At 35.6% G+C, this 22,862-nt stretch overlaps 2 long non-coding RNA genes across 4 annotated transcripts in view; one reads left to right on the top strand and one right to left on the bottom strand.

The window, feature by feature from the left end:
- Positions 1–22,862, bottom strand: part of LOC123601051 — a 155,613-nt gene that overhangs the window by 4,051 nt on the left and 128,700 nt on the right. The window contains exons 2-4 of one of the 2 annotated variants that reach the window (XR_006713953.1): positions 16,637–16,808; positions 11,452–11,564; positions 11,103–11,200 (exon numbers count right to left, since the gene is read on the bottom strand). This is a non-coding gene — a long non-coding RNA (uncharacterized LOC123601051). Of the gene's footprint in view, positions 1–6,875; positions 7,196–11,102; positions 11,201–11,451; positions 11,565–16,636; positions 16,809–22,862 lie in introns of those variants that run through there. The other variant, XR_006713952.1, reaches the window with a different exon arrangement.
- Positions 1–22,862, top strand: part of LOC123601049 — a 177,964-nt gene that overhangs the window by 78,190 nt on the left and 76,912 nt on the right. For both annotated transcript variants that reach the window (XR_006713949.1, XR_006713950.1), the window contains exons 2-3: positions 1,990–2,059; positions 17,178–17,272. This is a non-coding gene — a long non-coding RNA (uncharacterized LOC123601049). The remainder of the gene's footprint in view (positions 1–1,989; positions 2,060–17,177; positions 17,273–22,862) is intronic.

Here is a 22,862-nt window from a genome sequence, read left to right as displayed (position 1 = left end):
CTGATAAGTAAATGCACCTTCACTTTAAACGGTAGGATTATGAATTCTGGCAAAAAGACTGTTGGTCCCACAGGATGCTCAAGGCTTCAAAAGAACAGATGAACATTTGCATAACTTTCCATGTGAAGACAGCAGCCACTGCTGGTTTTTAATTTATTTTCCCCCAGAGTAAATATCTCTTGGTGACTCTTGGTCAGACAGACAATGAAGGTTCAGCAAATCATTTAGGAGTCTGGAGGGAAAAAAGTCCAAAAGTTCTGAAGGTGAAGGGAAAATCAACATCTAGAAAGAACTTTTTTAACCCTATACTTTGGTGTATAAAGAGAATAAAAATAGAAGATTTTCATTGTAGACTTTTTTGAATGACATCAGCATTTTTGAATTTGCTGAATTGTCTCTCTTACTTTTGTATAACACCATTTGTTTCAGACTGAATGTTGTGTCTCTCTAAATTCATATGTTAAAATCTAGTCCCTGGTGTGGTGGTATCTGGAGGGTGGAACCTTTAGGGAATAAGTAGGTCAGGAAGTGGAGCCCTAATGAGTGGGATTAGTGCCTTTATAAGAAGAAACCAGAAAGCTAGCTTGCTCTTTTCCTGCCTTGTGAGGGATGCAATGAGAAGTCAGCAGTCTGCAACACACAGGAGGGCTCTCCTCACCAGCACTCAACTATGCTGGCACCCTGAACTCAGACTTTCAGCCTCCAGAACTGGGAGAAATGCATTTCCATTGATAAGCCACCCAGTCTATGATACTTTGCTTTAGCAGCCTGAACTAAGACACTGTTCCACTGCCTATTTAATTAAAAAGGAAATTATAATAATAGGTTTTTAATTACTTGAAGAGATATTGCTAGAGATCTTTCCTATGTCTTATTATGGAAATTAGTTCAGACTTCTAAAATAGAATAATTAATCAAAAGAATAATCCACAATTTTGGCCACTGGGTCTGTGCAAATGAATTTTTGGGGGAGGAGGAATATTACACACTAGGCTTTATCTTGGAAAATTTCAATACATTACTACCTTACTATCAATAGAGGAAGAAACCCTGTTGACAGAGCCGTGAAAATATTAATGACCAAAATTTGCATAGTATTTAATCATTTACAATATATGTTTGCTATTATAGTTACCCCTCTCAGCAATATAAGAAAAACATTATTTTATATTGAGGAAGTAATAATAATAAACAGTAAAAGAAGACAAGAAGATAATGACTTGCCCAATATCATACAAATGAGGGCCTAACTGGGACATAAACCCATTTCTTCTGACTCCACAGTTGATGTTCTTTCAATTGTGTTTGAGAATTAAAGATAAATGGATGAGTATGACTCCAAAAGGAGATTTTGAATTGTGGAGTTAAGAAGAATCTTAGGGATCACCTGGCCAAAATTCCCTTAGAAAGATGAAGATTAACAGAATTGCTACCTGCACCTTGACCGTTAGTGGGAGAGCCCAGTCTTAAGGCAAAACCTCTTAAATCTGGGTTAATGTTGTCCCTTATTGCACTGTCTCTCTGCTCTCCATTCATGGCACATGGTGATATATGCTATATATGTATTTATTATCTATTTGTATTCTTGCTCATTTTCCTTCTTGGTTGGTTATCTTCCAGGGAGACAAGGTGACATTGTCCAATTAAGGGAAGGCCTAGAAAATTTTCATCTTAGACTGCTATAGACTTAGGTTTTATGTTGGGACAAACATGGTTTCCCTATTTGTGCTAAAACAATGAGATGCCAGGATTCTAATTCTAATAAATGAGATAACTTTATTCCTGCCCCCTTCTTTTTCTTGTATCCCTTTCTCAACTTTTTAACTTTTGTTCTGCTGAGGTTTTTAGTATTTTCAAATAAATTGTGTAGAGTGCCAGATGTGAGTCTGTAGATATTGTTATAGAAATAAGAAAAAAATATATAAAAAACTGACCAATTTGTGGGGTAAATAATGAAATGCTTTCTTTTTGTTGCTGTTTGGTGGTTAGATCAATTTGAATCCAGTCCAATGCTGTTCATGACCTTTTCCCAGCCAAGTAAGTCAATAAATTAGTCAAGGTAAGAACATTGATTTATTGGAGTGGACATGTTTCAATATGAGTCTGGATTTAGACATTGTTGCTGCCCTGTACTGTCACAAAACACCCTGTGTAAATTGTTAAACTGGGTCCTGCAGAGATTTCAAGGAAGTAGAAAATGAGGTAGTAGTTTCCATCATAGGCCAGGGACCCTGGGTGTCGAAGAGTTACTAAAAATCCATAACATTTCCACAGACTGAAAAAATAGTCATGCATCAAATATGATGGGCTCACAATGTGTTCAGGCAGCTTTGCACTACCCCAGCTTCTTCGGTAAGAATTCCTGTGCTCTGAGGGTTGCTGATCCCTGGCCTTTGTGGTTCTACTCAGGGAAGTGGGTAGAGCTATGGCCTGAAAAGAGGTCTTTTAGAGAATGAATCAAGAGGGGGCCGGGGGGCAACTGGTGAGATTGAGACAGACACAGCACCTTAGGCTGAGTTTCAAGTAAATTCAAGGAACTCTATACAATAGGACTGGAAAACTAAGGCAATAGCAGGATATGAGGAAAAAGCTGAGGAAAAGGATTTTAACACTTTGCTGCGTGTAACCAATGGCCCTCTTTATGACTCCTCTTCTGGAGGCTTTAAATATGATCTAATTTTTTTTTTGGAGCACAATATGTGGCCTGAACTCATGGCCCTGAGATCAAGTCACTTAACCTACTGAGCCACCCAGGCACCCCATGATTTAAATTGTTTTTAACCATTTTTTTAAACAAATTTTCAGGACACTTATGTTTTGAATCTAATACTGTTGTTGAATGGGCCACTAAATACACAGGTTGTACATATCCACTTTTTTATTGAAGTATAGTTGATATGCAATGTTACATTTGTTTTAGGTATATAGTGACTAAGTCTATATCTTATACTATTCTCATCACCAGTGTAGCTGTCATTTGTCTTGATACAACATTATTACATTACCATCCATTATATTTCCTATGCTATAACTTTTTATGATTTATTCATTTCATAACTGGAAACCAATACTTCCCATGCATTTCACCCATTTTGCCCATCCTCCTATCCCCTCCGCTCTGGCAACCATCAGTTTGTTCTCTGCTTCTCTTTACGATTTGTTCTTTTTTTTTTCCCCACATAAAAGTGAAATCATGTGGTATTTGTCTTTGTCTAACTTATTTCACTTAGCATCATACCCTCTGGGTCCACCCATATTTTCACAAATGACCAGAGCTCATTCTTTTCTTATGGACGAGTAGTATTCTATTGTGTACATATACCATTTCCTTATTGATTCATCTATCAATGGACACTTGGGTTGCTTCCATACCTTGGCTATTGTAAAGTAATGCTGCAATAAACATCGTGATGCAGATGCAAATATCTGTTTGAATTAGTGTTTCTTTTTCTTTGGGTAAATACCCAGTGGTAGAATTACTGGTTCATATGGTATTTCTATGAGGATCCTCCATACTGTGGCTGCACAAATTTGCATTCCTACCAAAAGTCCATGAGTGTTGCTTTTTCTCTACATTCTCTTCAATACTTGTTATTCCTTTTTGATTCTACCCATTCTGACTGCTGATCTCTCACTGTGATTTTGATTTGTATTTCCCTGATGATTGGTAGTGATCAGCATCTTTTCATGTATCTGTTGGATATCTGTATTTTTTTTGGAAAAAAAAAGTTTATTTGGGTCCTCTGCCCATTTTCAATTAGATTATTTCTTGTTTTTGGTGTTGAGTTGGAGTTCTTTATACATTTTAGATATTGACCCCTTATCATTTATATCATTTGCAAATATCTTGTCCCATTTGTTAGTTGCCTTTTTGTTTTCTTGATGGCTTCCTTCACTATGAAAAAACTTTTTATTTTGGTTTAGTCCCAACAGTTTATTTTTGCTTTTGTTTACTTTGCCTGAGGGGACATATCTAGAAAAACGTGGCTAAAGTCAATGTGAAAGAAATTACTGCCTATGATTTCTTTTTTTTTTTTTTTTTTTAATTTTTTTTTTTTTAACGTTTATTTATTTTTGGGACAGAGAGAGACAGAGCATGAACGGGGGAGGGTCAGAGAGAGGGAGACACAGAATCTGAAACAGGCTCCAGTCTCTGAGCTGTCAACCCAGAGCCTGACGCGGGGCTTGAACTCACGGACCGTGAGATCATGACCTGAGCTGAAGCCGGCCGCTTAACCGACTGAGCCACCCAGGCGCCCCGCCTATGATTTCTTCTAGGAGTTTTATGGTTTCATATCTCACATTTAGGTCTTTAAACCATTTTTGTTTATTTTTGTGTATGTATAAGAAAGTGGTCCAGTTTCATTCTTTTGCATGTGGCTATCCAGTTTTCCCAGCACCATTTATTGAAGACATTGGTCTTTTCCCTATTGCATATTCTTGCCTCCTTTGTCATAGATTAACTGATTATATAAGTGTGGATTTATTTCTGGGTTCTTTATATCAACCTGTCTTTTTTTGTGCCAGTACCAGACTCCTTTGTAGTGTATTTTGAAATCTGGGATTGTAATACTTCTAGCTTTGTTGTTTTTCAAGATTGTTTTAGCTATTAGGAGTCTTTTGTGGTTTTATACAAATTTTACAATTATTCTAGTTCTGTGAAAAATGCTATTGGTATTTTGATAGGTATTGCAATGAATTTGTAGATGGCTTTGGGTAGCATGGACATTTTAACCTATTAATTCTTCTACTCCATAAACATGGAATATCTTGCCACTTGTGTCATCTTCAATATCTATTTGGTTAAGTCTATTCCTAGGCATTTTATTCTTTTTGGTGCAATTATAAATGAGACTTTTTCTTAATTTCTCTTTCTGCTATTTTGTTATTAGTATATGGAAATACAACCAATTTCTGTGTATTAATTTTGTATAATCCAACTTTGCTGAATTCATTTATTACTTATAAATTTTTGGGTGGACCCTTTAGGGTTTTCTATGTGTAGTATCATATCATCTGCAAATAGTGACAGTTTAACTTCTTCTTTACCAATTTGGATACCATTTATTTCTTGTGATTGCTGTAGCTAGGACTTCCAGTGCTATGTTAAAAAAATGATGAGAGTGGACATCCTTGTGTCGTTTCTCAGAGTAAAAGCTTTCAGTTTTTTCACCATTGATTATGATCTTAGCTGATCATATATTATTTTTATTATGTTATGTTTCCTTTAAACCACTTTGTTCAGAGTTTTTATCATGAAAAGAGGTTGAATTTCTCATATCCTTTTTTGGCACTGATGGAGATGATCATGATTTTGATACTTTGTTTTGTTAATGTGGTATATTACATTCATTGATTTGTAAATATTGAACCATCCTTGCATCCTCAGCATAAATCCCACTTGATCATGGTGAATAATCCTCTTAGTGTATTATTGAATTTGGTTTGCTAATATTTTGTTGAGGATTTTTACATCTATTTTCATTGGATATTGGCCTATAGTTTTCCTTTTTCACAGTTTCTTTCTCTGGTTTCTGCATCAGGGTAATACTGGCCTCATAGCATGTATTGGGGAGCTTTTCTTCTATTTTTTGGAACATTTTGTGGAGAGTAGGTATGAACTCTTTAAATGTTTGGAAGAATTTGCCTGTGAAGCTATCTGGTTCTGGACCTGTCTGCTGGGAGTCTTTTGATTATGTGTTCAATTTCCTTACAGTAATTTGTCTGTTCATATTTTCTATTCATCATGATTCAATTTTAAAAGATTGTATGTTTCCAGGAATTTATCCATTTCTTCTAGGTTGTCCAATTTGTTAGCATATAATTACTTACAGTAGTCTTTTATAATCCTTTTTGGTATGGTTGTTATTTCTCCTTTTTTTCTAATTTTTTTTTTTTACTTAGGTATTTTTCTTTCAGTGAGTCCAGCTAAAGGTTTATCAATATTATCTTTCCAAAGAATCAGCTCTTGGTTTCATTGATCTTTTCCATGGTTTTAAATTATTATTCTCTATTTCTACTCTGATCTTTATTATTTTCTTCCTTCTACTGACTTTGCATTTTATGTTTATTATTCTTTTTCTAATTCCTTTAGGTGGAAGGTTAGAATGTTTGAGATTTTTCTCATTTGTTGAGGAAGCATGTGTCACCATATATTTCCCTCTTAGCATTGCTTTTACTACATCTCAAAATGTACTGTTGTGTTTTATTTTTATTTGTCTCCATGTATTTTTTGATCCTCTTTGATTTATTGACCTATTAGTTGTTTAGTCCCTACATACTTGTGGGTTTTTTTTTTTTTTTTTTGCCATTTTTTCCTTGTGATTGATTTCTAGTTTCATACTGTTGTGGTTAGCACAGATGCATGATTATGACTTCAGTCTTCTTAAATCTATCAAGACTTGTTTTGTGGGGTAACATGTGATCCACCCTGAAGAATGTTCTATGTTTACTTGAAAAGAATGTATATTCTACTGTTTGGGGATGGAATGTTCCATATATATTTTTTAAGTCTATCTAGCCCAGTGTGTTTTTCGAAGACATTGTTTCTTTATTGATTTTCTGCCTGGATGATCTATCCATTGATGTAAATGGGGTGTTCAAGTACTCTACTATTATTGTATAACCATCAATATATCTCTTTATGTCTGTTAAGATCAGGTCATGAGAGGGAGTCCATGACCTGTTTCTGTGGAGAACTCCAGCCTTGCTTTTTGATTGTGTACCCAAGTCCAGCCCCTATGGCCCAGTTTCTCCAGACTATAAAGCTTATTCTTCTGTATTCCCCCAGAGACTTATTCTTGTGGATGGGAAGAGGCCCTGGGTGTCTTATTTTCAGGCTCGTGTCTTACTACAAGCCTTCACCAATACTTTACCTCCAGTTCCTGAGCCTGACTTTTGCTGGGAGTATTGACTTCCTTCTGCATTGTCCTCTGCATATCAGTCACCACTCCTGCACCAGGGGTCTTTTGTAAAAAAAAAAAAAAAAAAAAAAAAAAAAAATTCCTATTAGCTATTATCTGGCCTCCTATTTTATTCTCCATTTATCGAGATCTTAGGGATTACAATCCATGAGGCACACAGACTACTGACAACAAAGTGTGCTCTGAATTACAATCAGGGAATGCAGGCTTATAAAGGCAAAACCTGCAAGGTTACATAACTTGTTTTGAAAGAAGTATGATTGGTGCTGACAGAGTTAAACTGACTATCTAGTACAGTATTGGCTGTTTAGCTAACAGTTTTTACATTATGTCTATTCCAGTCCAAAGTAGGAGGTGTTCCAGGAAGCGGTCCTCGTGCAACTGACAAGTTGTAATTGACAAAAGTCAAGAGTTCTTGGTGTTCTAAAAATTGAAACGGGAGATGTGCATAGGCCCTGCTTCCTGAACCTCTCCCCAGCCCTATTTTGAATGACTCTTTTAGCAATGCTTATAGGTACTTCACTTTGGAATCTTCTTTTACTTATTCTCCTTTGATCGATCTTTCTGGCAGGAAAGGATTAATGATCAATTGTGAGGCCCATTTCACTGCAGAGTGGTTGGCAACCTGCATTGGGTACATTATGTCCTGCAGACAAGGAGTTTTTTAGGTTATTGATATTTGAGATGTTCAACAATCATGATAGGTTAGAGTCTTATGGCCACATTTGAGTAATAAGGAGGTTTGAAGAAATAAGGTGTAGACACCAACTAGGTTCTCATTACCTTTAGTCAAAAGGTACATCTGATGAATGTTTTTGAGTCTGACATTTTAAGTAGTAGTACAACAATAACCAGAAATACATAGCATAAGCAATTTGAAAATAGCAAATAAAGCACAAATTAAAATAATAATCAACAATGTAATTTAAAAACATGAATTCAAGACAGCTCCAATCCAGTTAAAAATGCAAGAGAACCTAAGACTGAACCATCCTGGGTTGTGAAAATTAATAAATGTAAACCTCACTAAAGTAGACTAGGCATGCAAGAGGGGGAGCCCTATCACTTAATGTCAATTACAAACCCCAATAGGGAAAGCATCTCCTATGAGAAATCAAAATCAACTATCCCTGCAACTCGGCCAATGAAAAACCATCAGCACCCTGAATTCTTGCTTTTTTCCCATGGATTTTCATTCAAAACAATCCTTGATAAGATCCTGCTTCTTCTACATAAAATAATGTTCCTCTACATTGTTGAACTTACCTATGGCTTTGCCTTAAGGTGCTAGTCTTGAATTTCCATTTTCTTATTCCTTAATAAACCCCATTTTTTGCTGGTAAAATAACTTTCAAGGTAAATGTTATGTAATTATAAGAAATAGGATCCAGAGGCAACCCCCAACAACTGTGAGGCTGATGTGCAAATAGGAAATTATACTCACAGCACTAATTGGACTCACTGCTTTTTTGTTGACTCTGGAATTTGAAGGTTAATTTTCTTCTGGGTTTTGAGCTCTGCTCTCTTTGTGTTTTGGCTCTTCAGGCTTTCTTCAAGATCTGTTTTAAGGTCTTGTCCTTTCTAAGAGTACTAATTTGGCCTTTAGTCAATTCCTTTTTGGACTCAGACTATTCCTATTAGAACTGTGCTGGCATTTTATCCGATTCCTTTCAGAACTTGCTGTTCCTATTCATACTGTACTGTTGAGGAGTTTTCCTTTTGCTCTAGACATCAAAGTGTTTTGAACACCACCTACCCCTCTGCCTCTTCAACAACTAGACCCATGGCACAGGGATAACCCCTTTACCTCTGAGCCATTCCTGCCATTTTTAGTTAAGGTCACTGAAGAAATAATCTGGGATTCCCTTTAATTATCCTTGTAATTAGGCTAAGAGCAAAGCTGAAAACATTTATATTGATAGCCAGTTTTCCTTTGGGATAGCTCATGACTTTGGAATGTTATGGAAATAATGAAAATTTTGTTGCTGTACTTCTGGGATAAATTAAAAATGGCCCCATGTCCAAAATTTATTAGATGCCATAATTTTTTTAATGTTTATTTGTGTGAGAGAGAGAGAGACACAGAGTGCGAGCAGGGGAGGGAAAGAGAGAGGAGACACAGAATTGGAAGCAGGCACCAGGCTCTGAGCTATCAGCACAGAGCCTGATGTGGGGCTTGAACTCACTAACCATGACATCATGACTTGAGCTGAAGTCAGACACTTAACCGACAGCCACCCAGGCGCCCCTTGATACTTGATACTTTTAAAGGTGGCTCTGGCTATTATTAAGGCCCTGGGCCTTCCAAATTCAACTCACTGGAGTTCAAAGGAAACCACCTCACTGACATTTCTGCCTCAAATGCTACTCTCAAGGAAACCAATAGCCAAATCTCTGTAATGATCCAAAGAAGTGTTCTTCCAAATGATAATTTGGAAAATTGACAAGAGATATCTAGTAATTGCTAATTCAATAAAAGGAATTCTAGTTTTGACCAATTAAAATATCTAGCCCTACCAGAAATTCTAAAATTTTCACTATTTACCACTATTGCTGCATTAAACCATTAGACTACTAACACAATGATAGCATTCATAAACCAATATTGGTAGGGAAATATTAATAAGGTCACAAAAAGTGTTCACCTCACTTGTCCTACCTATTCAAAATACAATCCAGGGAAACTTGTTCACCAAGATGGATTTCAGGGGTACCTGGGTGGCTTAAGCAGTTGAGCATCAGACTCGATTTCAGCTCAGGTTATTATCTCACGTTTGTGCAATCCAGCCCCACATCAGCTTCCATGCTGAACATGACACCTGCTTGGGATTCTCTCTCTCCCTCTCTCTGAAAATAAATAAACATTAAAAAAATGAAGATGGATTTCATGTATATTTCTCATGTCATGGATGTTTTAGTCCTTGCATGGTTTCTCACCAGACTGAAGCTGTCCCTTGTATTCAGGCCACTGCTGCTTCTATAGCTAAAAAATTCTGTTAAAAAAAAATTATCTTTACTTGGGGAAATCCTCTTGAACTTCAGAGTGATAGGGGAAATCAATTTACTGGTCATGTGCCTTGGACAGGTCTACTCTGTTTGGCTAGTTTTATGACACTTTTTGTGTGTGTGTGTGCAGATCATCCTCAATCATCATGGTTAGTTGAACACACTAATGGCACTATTAAGACTCAGTTGGCAAAATTTGTAGAGACCCTTCAAATACCTTGGCCCAAACCCCTACTGTTATTTCCTCTAAATTCCATCCTCTTTGAAACTCAGACTCTCATCCTTTGAGATGGTCACCAGGGTATCCAATGCACTTAGCCTCTACCTCCTCTGACCCACAGCTAATAAAAGCAGATATATTTCTTAAAATTTCTCAACATTTCTCAAAATTTCAAAGTCTGCTGTGCCTACTGTAAGCCATGAACCTATGATTCTAAGATATTATTTAAACTCATCTCTGGTGGAATATCTAGCAGGAAGTTAGCAGCATTGGCTATGACCATAACTATTGTCTTCATATCCTGAAGGTTCCTCATCAGGGTAAATATCAAGTATTAACAATGTTCTTTTTCTTGTGTGAGATTTGGCAGTAGTGGCTGTAGTCATTTTGAGAATAGTGAAGGAAGATATTAAATTCTCCCCAAAACACAAGCTATTAAGGCCTCTCCAACTGTTAAGACATTTATAAGCCCAAGATTGATGACTATATCCACAAACAAAAATATATCAAGTGCACAGAGAAAGCCAGACATGTTGACAGTATTTATAGATTCATTTACAGGAAATGAAGAGGAAACAAACTCAAGTCAAGGATCAGTCTTAGGGAGTTGCCCACAAGTTTCATTAGGCTGGCAAGCTTGGGAAGGGGTAGTCAAGTGAATGGGTCAGGTAAGCAAGTGATGAATTATTATCAGACAAATATGGGTCTGTGCATATGTGTTGCAGATACAAGGGCCTAGAATCTGTCTTCTAGGAGTTTAATAGTCATTATTTGGTTGGGGGGGGCAGGGAGGAAAAGCTAGATAGGATATCAAGAGAAAGCATGGAATAGGAGTTTGGGGATGAAAGCTTGGACTCTGTAGATTATAGCAGAAGGCTCCTTATCAAAAATTATGGTAAAGTTGGGAACATCTGAGAAGTTCAGAGATTAGCATACTACTAGTTGTTATTTACTTTGCAAACTTTTAGTAGAGGAATTATGGCCAATCCACTAGTGATTGATATATTTGAATAATAACATTAACCATTCTAGGTACCAAAGGAGATGAAAGCTGGAAGAAAAACTAGTAAGATTAAAAAGTTCATCATTTGGATATTTATACATATAAAATCAGGAAGGGAACAACAGTAGGTATACAGAAAGCTTTGAGATTTGGCTACCACAGGAGAAGAAGTCCTACTGAGTATCAAACAGCAAAATTCATAAGAATTCCTACCCAGGTAAACAGTAGAACAAAGATCTCAATGAATTTAAAAGTTTTCATTATACTTTTGGCAAATATTAAAGAGTTATTGTACTGACCTGGTCCTGACTTTCAGGAAAGCAGTGTATTCAGATGTTGTCTGCTTCTTCTTTCAGAATATAGTCAATTTGAGGTCTCCAGTTGATTTAGTAGTCCAGCTGGATATGAGAGCCTTTTTAAAAAATAAGAAACATGAATCTGTGCCTTCTAATTTAATGGTGTAAAGGTTGATTACCATCTTGTATGGCCCCTTCCAGTGAGACTGGAGAGAACCTTTGTGCAAGTGTTTTTTCCAATAAATGATGTCTCCAGGTTGATGGTTGTAATGTTCAATGTCTTTTTATTTCTAGAGCATGCTGTGGAAAGACTGTTCTTTGGTAGTATGATTGGTCCCTATGGATTTGATCAGGCTTTTGTAAAATTGAAGTGTATCCCTTTTTATCAGTTGTGGATCAAAGGAAATAGGGGTAGGAGTATTGGGTATACTGCTATAAGGAGAAGATTCTCATTAAACTTATGTCAGAATTTTAGAACCTCCATATAATTTTTGGAACACTTACCATACACTTACACAAATACAACATAAAGAGGGTTTAGTATTCTTATTTGACAATGCTTCCCATGTAATTTAACATATCAAATAAACTTAGTTTAATAGAACTTTTAAATATTCCAGGGACCCTCTAGAAAAAAAGTCCCAAAGTTTCTTTCAGGTCAAAAAGACTTCATTTCAAACTTGATTTGGGAAAGCTTGTCAAAAAATGTCAAAAGTTTCATTAGATGCATGGCTACTTAATTATCTACTTCACTGAAGTGACAAAAAGATTTCAAGGACAGATATAGCTGCAAAAGCCTTAGCTCTTTTTGAATAGAGAAAACTCAGTTCGTTTTTTTGTTTTGTTTTGTTTTGTTTCCTTTTAACTAATCGAAGATGTGATGCAGACAAAACATAGAATTTTTGTTACCCAGGCAGATTATATTAGTAGTAAAGAAACCACGGGGCATCTGGGTGGCTCAGTTAAGCATGGGACTCTAGTCATGATCCCACGGTTTGTGAGATCGAGCTCCACATGAGGTCCCAGGCTGACAGAGTGGAGCCTGCTTAGGATTCTCTTTCTCCTTCTCTTTCTACCCCTCCCCCACTCATTCTCTCTCCCTCACTTTCAAAATAAACAAATACACTTAGTAAGGTAAACTTGTTTAAAGTTACTTAATAAACATCAAATTTTCTTAGATTATAGATCTGTTTAATTTTTAAAATTTTTTTTTTTCAACGTTTATTTATTTTTTTTTGGGACAGAGAGAGACAGAGCATGAACGGGGGAGAGGCAGAGAGAGAGGGAGACACAGAATCGGAAACAGGCTCCAGGCTCTGAGCCATCAGCCCAGAGCCCGACGCGGGGCTCGAACTCCCGGACCGCGAGATCGTGACCTGGCTGAAGTCGGACGCTTAACCGACTGCGCCACCCAGGCGCCCCTAATTTTTAATTTAAGTATAATTAATATAGATTGTGTATTACTTTCAGGTGTACAATAGGATTCAACAATTTATATACTTCTCAGGGGTTATCAAGATAAGTGTATTCTTAATCTCATTCATTCCCCCCCCCCCCCCCGCCCACTTCCCCTCTGGCAACCATCAGTTCTCTGTATGTGATAGTCTGTTTTTATGTTGGTTTCTTTTTTCTTTGTTCATTTGTTTTCTTTCCTAAATTCCACATATGAGTGAAATAATATGGTATTTGTCTTTCTCTGACTTATTCAACTTAGCATTATACCCTTTAGGTCCATCCTTGCCATTGTGAATGGAAAAATTGCATTTCTTTTATGGCTGAGTAATATTCCATTGTGTATATATATACCACTTCTTCTTTACCCATTCATCTGTGGATGAACACTTGGGCTGTTTCCATGTCTTGGCTAGTGTAAATAATACTGTAAAACCATAAGGGTACATATATCTTTTTGAATTAGTGTTTGTTTTCTTTGGATAAATATCCAGTAGTAGAATACCTGGATCATAGGGTAGTTCTGTTTTTAATTTTTTTGAGGAGTTGCCATATTGTTTTCCACAGTGGCTGCACCAGTTTGCATTCCCACCAACAGTGCAGGAGGGTTCCTTTTTCTCCACATCCTTGCCTACGCTTGTTTCTTATGTTATTGATTTAGCCTCTCTGACAGGTGTGAGGTGATATCTCATTGTGGTTTTGATTTGCATGTCCCTGATTATTAGTGCCTGATGAATCTCAAGAGTATTCTTTAAAAGTGTTTTCCCATTTGTCATAATAATAATAATAATAAAATTCATTTGGTCATTGAGTACATTGTTAAATTTTTCATCAATATGCAGTCTTTGGGAAAAAAATCTTAGGATAGTTTTACATAAATCTTTAGCTAGCTTAAAAGCTCCTGTTTTATCTGTAGCTTCTTGCTTAGCAAAGTCTTCAAAAGGCTTTGTCTACCTTACTTTTTCCATCTATTCCCTTGCATGTCCAAGTATATGGATAAATTGATAAAGGTCAGAATACCCAGGTTCATAGGTCAGAGTAAATAATTTCTTTAGCAAATCCTAAAGGGTCCTCAAGGCCACAGAGAAGTCCTTAGAAATGGCTTCTAATTCTGCCTTAGTCCAAGAAGTACAGGTAACTGATGAAGTCCTTTCAGCATCCTTCATTACATTTAACTTTAAAAGGAACCTGGATGACTAGGGGTCTAGAGAAACCTCTGAGTTGTCAATATTGAATGGAAGTTCAGCTAAACTAGGTTACACAGGTGGAGGAGGTGGAGGTAGAGAAAGGGTTGAGAAGCTTCAGCTAAGTTTGAGAATCACTTGGAAAGGTTCAGATTAGCTTTCAAAAATTTGGAGTTAACTGCCTGAGTGCACAGAGCACAATGGGCCATTGTTCTGACCTTACCCAAATGGCAACAGTGCTACAGATGGCGGTCAGGCACTTTAGATCCTGCAGATTAAGCCATGTAACGTTGCCCAAGAAGATCAAGAGGCAGGAAAGCAACCAAAAATATTTCTTTAAGGTCTCAGGAATTGCAACCCAGAAGAAGCAGTCTATAAAGTCCATTGAAATCAAAAATGTGCTCTGAATTGCAAACAGGGAGTGCAGACTTGTAAGGGCAACACTCAAAAGGTTACATAAATTGTTTTGAAAGAATTATGGTTCCTACTGCCAGAGTTAAATTGACTGACACAGTATTGGCTGCTTAGCTAGAAGTTGCTCCATTATATCTCTATTCCAGTCCAAAGAGGAAAGATGTGTTGGAGGAGCTGGTCCAGGTGCCACTGACAAGTTGAAATTGACAAAAGTCAAGAGTTCATGGTGTTCTTAAAATTCAAACAGGAGATGTGCATAGGTCCTGCTTCCTCAGTATCTTCCTGGACCTATTTTGAATGATTCTCTCAGCAATGCTTACTTTGGCATCTTCTTTAACAAATGATAATGGTGACCATCTAATAGAATTGTTATGAAGATTGAGTTCTTACATGTCAGGTGCTTAAAACTGTCAGCACCTGGAAAGTTCTCAGTAAGTGTCTATTATTTATTAGTATTATTACTCACTATGTCATATATCCTATAGGACCCGACTCAGAGTTTATACATGTTAGGAGTTCCAGAAGACATAAAGGTATGTTATAGAAGATTGAGCCTGAGTTTGTAGATATTAGTAAATTGAGATAAATATAGATTTTTAGCCAAAATTTGAGGCAGCCTCAAAATCAAAATATTTTGAGGAAACATTTTTATTACTTCATTTCTATTTCATGAATGTCATAAAGTAATTCATCCAGCAAAATACTGCATTTTGTATGCTGCAGTTCTTTATGTCTCATGCATTTCTTTGGATTAATTTGTTTCAGTGCTGCTTGCTCATCGTGATGTTGAATTTTTCTCTTACGTTAATTCTCCTTACCAAATTCAAGTCTGTGACAATGCTGAAATGTTTACTTCTAAGCTTTTCTGAGTTGGAGCATTAAATCAAAATTCCTTCTTCTCTTATTCTTAGGAGAAGAATACTGCTTTAAATTCCAGATCAGTACACAAAAAGAATGTTATTTTCTTATGGGAGTTCTACAGATCCAGCCATGTAAATATCCATTCAGGATGGCTGCTTGTGGTAGCCCAGGGCCAAGGTGTATCCTACATTGTAGACTCACCAGGAACTCTGTGATAAAGACAACCCAGGGATGCAGCTCTGTGGTCTCAAGAATCTACAAAGGCAAGAAACCTAAGGCTATGTGCTAACATATGCAGAGGTCATCCTAGAAGGCTTGAGAAGATCATGGATTAGCCTCTATTTCCCTGACTAAATACCATGCATACTTTTTGCTTCCCCTTTCCAATGTATGCAAAACATAAAGAAAAAAAAATTCTTTTTAGAAACAATTTAACCATGTCTGGACAGACTTGTATTTTTTTTTTCTGATTTCTTGTGGAATTGTATTTGAAAGCTATTTTAAATTGCTTGAGGTCATAGTCTTCTTGTCTTCTTGATTGCATTTCATGTCAGGTAAGTTCTAGGACAACTGATATTGCAGAAGCTCATACTTGGAAAAGAATTCAGTAAGATTCAGTAAGTTTAATTCTACAATTTGTTTAAATAGCCCATATCCAAGCATTTCCCCAGTAGCTTCTAAAAATTTTACCAAAATATGTGTGTTCTTCTGCACCGGTGAACTTTTATTTCTTTGTTCAGTAGTGCCCAAACTGCCCTAGAAACTTCTGGACAGACCTACTATCATGTGAATCCCTCTTTCTTTTTCTCTGAGGGTACCTTTTGGCCTGGAGAAAATAAAACATAAAATTAAATAGTTGAAACATTGGTTGTGAGACTCTTTGATGTAGCCAAACCTATTGTGAATCTAATGCAACAACTCAGGCTGATTTTAAATTAGACCAACCTTATCTTTTCTCATGGAGCCTATAACACTCACCCACCCCAAACAGCAGGATGCTAGAAATACTTTCAATTTCTGGAATCAATCCTAACTTTAAGACATGGGTATCAGCATTGTAGACAGGGGGCAAAGAATGAGTGTGCTTGTAACTTACTGGGTCTTTCTCTGGAGACTTGATGGACAACTTTAAAAAAGTAAACCAACAACCTGAGCAACAAGGCTGAGTGGGATACAATCACAAATCTACATTTATTTATAGGCCTGGACAGTTATGCAAATATTTGGCACTTATACTCTCCTTACAATGGACGTCAAAAATAAGTGGCAGTACTTACCAACACAGAGCATCAGTCAGACACCTTCAGTTGGGTAAGGATGGCACACAGGAAGTAACCTCCAGCCATAAGTGGCAGAACTTGCATGCTCAGCGGGAAGGCTGGCTGGCTTTTAAAAGAACCACTGTTCCTTTTTGCAGATGTCTTAGAGGGATCTGAGGGAGTGATGGACCTAGGCAAAGAAGCAGAGGCAACATTCTATGACCTCAATGAAGGATGAAGCCAAACGAACCCTTGTTTTCTGACTTTTCTTTTTCCAGAGATTGGTTGTCTTAAAAATTATAAATTAATATTCCCAATCATTAATATATGGGACTTGCATATATTTTCTTATGACGTAAAAGAGTTGAACACTCCATATTAAGTATAAACTAGTACAAAATAAGGGACACATATCCAAACTATATGTCTAATGAAGATTATCCTTTGCATTTTAGATTAATGTCTGCAACCAGTTTGTTTAGTCCTATAATATTTTAAATGCTAAGCAACTTCTCACTCTCTAGAATGCCTGGAGCATCTTCTATTTACCTATTTTCAGTAAGAAGTACTTCATTGTTCATGTTTCAAATCATCATTGATGGCTATAAAAAAAAAAAGACATGCTCTGGATTTCACTCTGTAACCCAAGGAAAGGTAAGCAACATCTTTCTTCCTCTACAGAGGTTTTTTTTTTAACGCCAATATCCAAAGATTACTCAGCCATTCCATGAGCATTCCAAGCACTAAAAGAATTTGTGCATAGACTCAATATTCCTAATCAATGTGACACTTGAATTAAGCTAATTTGTTCAGTGCAAACATGACCTTGAATTATAGAGTAATATTTTAATGTTGCACTAAGAAACTTTACCTACTGGGAAGAATTTTAATTAGAGTATGATAAGAAAACACACATAATTTGGCTCATTGACTCGTTGCTGTTCAGAAAATAATTGGCACTGTTTGGAAGTCACATGGAGGGTTTCACATTAAAGAATCATTTGGACAAATGGATAACCAGGTACACTTTGGAGGGGGAGTAAGTGAGGTCTGAAGTTTATCGTTCTCTTGTTCATTCGTGAATGAAATTCAACAATGATGAAGGTTAAAAAAAACCTCTCTACTTAAAAATGTATCTTTGGTGGGGGATCCAAGTTCTTGCTGTTCTTTTTCCCCTTCAGCATCCTGAGGACATTCACATGCAATGAGCTATTTAGAAAGGAGTCCAAATGTCTGTTATTTTGAGCTTATTCAAACACATTTATGTAGGGCCCACCAAGTGCTTAGCAGGGTTTTGGTGTCTGAAGCACAGTAGTTAAGGCATACCTCTGTCTTCCAGAGGGTTCCAGCCTATTGGAAGAGATCAACATATAAATGGGCATTACCATGTAGAATCATGACTGAAATAACAGGTAGGCCACAGGGCTGTTGTCACCTCAACACACCTCAAGTGAAACAAAGTAGTGGATCCAAGGCTATTTCAAATATCTTATTTATTGTGTGTTTTTTTTTTAATATAAAAAAGCTTATTATGGAATATAATGTAAACCTGGAAAACCACTGGAGCTACATTGTAAAGTTAATGACTCATAAATTCAAGCATCCCTTTTTAACACCCTTTTCATTTCTCACAGACATTTTCCTTGACTTCCAGTCTAGAGGAAGAAAGAAAAAACTTTTCAAAGGGCCTCAATCACAGCACTATGAAACTTCTCCTTCAATGCTCTTGTTATTTAGACAGTTTTCCATTAGTCTGTGAAAGTGTTTGATTGATGTCTATTTCCCACACTGTATTATAAATTCTATCAGGGCAGAGACACATCTCTTTTTCATTCATCTTTGTATCCAGTGCACCCTGAAAAGTGCTTGTCCCACAGTATATATTTAATAAATATTTGTTGGATAGGTGGGTGAAACAAGTATCCTAAGTACAATTCTTTTGGAAAAATGAAGGTGATCTGGATTAGGGAAGTAATATTGGAACTGAAAACAAACTCTATGGATTTAAGAGATGGGAAAGTAATGCAGGATCTGGTTATTTATTAGACATACGAAGTGAGGGAGAAATAGGTGACAAGGACAACATCCTGATATCCTGAGTTATTGGTAAGATGGTAGTGCCATTCCTTGAGACAGATAAATTATATACCATTGCACTAAAAGAATTTAACAGATATAATGAGAAAACAACTGTGAGAAATGAAAGAAAATGAGAGAGGCACTAAAACATAGGAGATCAGATATGTTCTTAAGAGTCTTCAGGAGAACTAAGAAACTCTGAATCTTGATTTAGTGAGACATTTAATCTGTTTGTAATAATTTTCTAGGGCTGACATAAATTACAAAGTTAGCCATTATTTTTAATTATATATCAACTACTTTATATGCCAACTGTTATTATTCAATTAACTTTGTAGATCAGGAATTTGAGACATGTAGGGGTTAAAGAAATTGCCCAAGATCTCAGCTAGTAAATAGTAGAGACAGCTTTGGAATCCAGCCAGTTTGCATTACTAGCTACTAAAGAATGGTACTTCTCAGTAAATTAAAGCAAACAAAAAGAAATACCAAGGTTATAGAAAATTTGAATAACATAATCAATAGCTTGATCTAATGGACATTAGTGCCTGAGTGACTTGGTTAAGTGTCCAACTCTTGATTTCAGCACAGGTCATGATCTCACGGTTCATGAGTTTGAGTCCCATGTCAGGCTCTTCACTGACAGTCTATCCCTCTCTATCTGCTTCTCCCCTGCTCATACTCTCTCTCTCCCAAAACAAATATATACATTTAAAAAATATGTATTCCTTTCAAATTATGCAGGATTCATTTATGAATATTGATCATATTTTCAGGTACAAAATATAACTTAAAACCCAAAATCAGAATTTTACAGACCATGTTTTATGACATTATAATTACATTAAGAGTCACTTTTATGGCTGAGTATCCCATTGTATATATATACTACATATTCTTTATCCATGCCATTTGAAACAACATGTATGGACTTAGAGGATATTATTCTAAGTGAAATAAGTCAGAGAAAGACAAATATTATATGTGTGAAATATATTTAAAAAACAGAAATGAGCAAACAAAACATCAACAAAAAAATGACTCCTAAATATAGAAAACAAACTTGTAGTTGTCAGAGGGGAGGAAAGTAGAGTGGTAGGCAAAATAGGTGAAGGTGATTAAGAGGTACAAACATCCCATTATAAAAGAAGTTATGGGAATGAAAAGTACAGCATAGGGAATATAGTCAACAATATTCTAGTAACTTTGGTGACAGATGGTGACGATATTTGTATACATTATGATATGCTTGTCATGATAATTGATGAATCATTGTGTTGCATACCAGAAACTAATATAGTATCATGTCAACTGTACATCAATTAAATTTTTTTTTAATGTTTATCTCTTTTTGAGACACAGAGCATGAATGGGGGAGAGGCAGAGAGAGAGGGAGAATCAGAAGCAGGCTCCAGGCTCTGAGCTGTCAGCACAGAGCCCTACGCGGGGCTTGAACTTGTCAACTGAGAGATCATGACCCAAGCCAAAGTCAGATGCTCAACTGACTGAGCCACCCAGGCACCCCTACTGTACATCAATTTAAAACAGAAAAAGAAGTAGATAATTAAAAACTATCCCCAATACAATTTTTTCCCAAAAATACATATTGCTAAATAATGTGTTGATTAAAGAAGGAATCATTATAGAATTTGGAAAATATTTAGGTCAAAATGAAAATATCAAAATGTATATGGCTACATATACTATTTAAAAAATATATATGTGTAAATATATGTAAAGTATCAAAACAAATTATAGTAAAACATTCTAAGAATCAATAAAAGCTTTCATATAAAAGAAAAACCAAAGATTAAAAAGCTAAGAATTAAAAAGTAAAGAATTAATGACATAAAAGAAATAGTAAAGCATATCAAAAAATCCAAAAACTAGCTTCTTACAAGACTAATAAAGTTGTTAAAATTCTGTTAAGATTATCATGAAAAAAAGTGAAGACTGTTAGATATTTCTAAAAATCATTAGAAATGGCATGAACAATTGAGGGCAATGATTGGGAAATTTGGATGTAATGGGCAATGTCATAGAAAATTCTAAGCTGAAGTAGACATAATGAAAAACAGGAAACTCAAATAGGCCTCTGTTAATTAACAAAAATGAATGAATTGTTAAAATTTTCCAACCACGTTCCTTTCAAAATGCATCAGATCTGCATGGGTTTCCAGGAGTTTTCCGGAAGATTCAATCTCAATCTCAAATTATACAATTTTTTCCCCAGATAACATAGAAGAAACGCTCTTATTTGTGAAGCAATATAGTCATTAATATTTTGATTCTCTTCCTTCTGGGAACATGGGGGTTGCACTTACCCGACAGGCATGGCATTGTGACTTATTTTGGCCAGTGGAATAAGTGTGAAATTAACAGGTTCCTCTTTTAGGTGAAAATGTGTAATTCATTGTGTTTTCTTCGTCTACTGGAATGCTCACAGATCACTGGTGGAGGCAAAGTACCTGCCAGTTTGGGTTCTGGTATGACTTAGAAGAAGAACTGGCCCCTGCTAGGATAGTTGTGTATGTTGTAGGAGAAAAAAAGTTGCATTTAACCACTGATTTTTTTTTCAGCTTAGATTATTCTGATTGATAAATGCAGTTGGTCTTACATTATATCTTATATGAAGATCAATCAAGGGCATCATAATAAAAATAAACTATACAGACCAATTATAGGTCAGAACAAAATTGCTAAAGTATTACCAAAGTAAATTTAGCAATGTTAATAAAAGAATCTTGACCGTGTTTTGTTTTCTGAATATCCAATGTGATTCATTTTATTAGCATATTAAATTATGTAGAGTATAACAGATGCAAAAAAAAACTAATAAAATCCAAAATTCATTTATGATGAAAAGTTTTAACAAAGTCAAAATTGCGTGAAATTTTCTTAACTTGATAAGGAGTATGTTTCAAACTCTAAAGCTTATATAATTATAAAATGACAGAATAGATTCCTTTAAATCAGAAACAGTTAAGGACAATTTCTCGTACTGCTTCAGATTAGCTACATTGGAAGTCCTAGCCATCTCAGGGAGAAGAAAAAGGAATGAAAACTGTAGCAATTAGAAAGTAAAAACAAAGCAATTGCTATTATTGGTGATATAATTCTACATATAAAATATCCAAGAAATCCTATGGAAAAAAAATTTAGAACAGAGTTTAGGAAGTTTGATAAACACAATTATATGAAATTATAGTTGACCCTTAACTCAGATTTGAACTGTATGGGTCCACTTACATATGGAATTTTTTTTTGTGTAAAAACAGAACAGTGCTAACAATCTCTTTGTTATGACTTTAATAACATTTTCTTTTCTCTAGTTTACTGTAAAAATATAGGATACATACAACACACAAAATATGCTAATTTATTACGTTATTAGTAAGACTTCCAGTCCATAGTAGACTATTAGTAGCTAAGTTTTGGAGGAGTTAGAAGTTATACAAAGATTTTCAACTTTGGGGGAACTGGCAGCTCTAATCCCCATGTTGATCAAGGGTCAATTTTAATTGGATTTTTAAACACACAAGAATAAATAATTCAAAAATATAATTTATAAAATATAAATTTATACCATATTTATAAAATTATAAATTCATAAAATAACCATAATGATTCTAAAAAGACCTAGGATTTGATCTAAAAACTATGCAAGGTCTGGTCTTTTTTTGTTGTTGATGATTATCATGTTTTGTCTTTTTTTAAAAATATAATTTATTGTCAAATTGGTTGCTTGTGGGAATGCAAACTGGTGCAGCTGCTCTGGAAAACAGTGTGGAGTTTCCTCAAAAAATTAAAAATAGAACTTCCCTATGACTGAGCAATAGCACTGCTAGGAATTTACTCAAGGGATACAGGAGTGCTGATGCATAGGGGCACTTTCCCCCCAATGTTCATAGCAGTGCTTTCAACAATAGCCAAATTATGGAAAGAGCCTAAATGTCTATCAACTGATGAATGGATAAAAAATATGAAAGGTCTTTGTAAAGAAAGTATAAAACTACTGAAATAGATAAAAATAAGTCACATTAAATTCAAAGATAAATCATATTCATGGGTACAGAGACAATATTAAAAGTCCAGTGATCTGAAAATGAAATTGGAACATTAAAAATTCAGTAAAAGTATACAAGAGGATTAATTTGTTTGAAAC

This window comes from Leopardus geoffroyi, chromosome D1, assembly GCF_018350155.1.
Source record: "Leopardus geoffroyi isolate Oge1 chromosome D1, O.geoffroyi_Oge1_pat1.0, whole genome shotgun sequence".
Classification (NCBI taxonomy): domain Eukaryota; kingdom Metazoa; phylum Chordata; class Mammalia; order Carnivora; family Felidae; genus Leopardus; species Leopardus geoffroyi.
The sequence above is the reverse complement of the archived record's forward strand: the minus strand, read 5'-3'. Positions and strand labels throughout refer to the sequence as shown.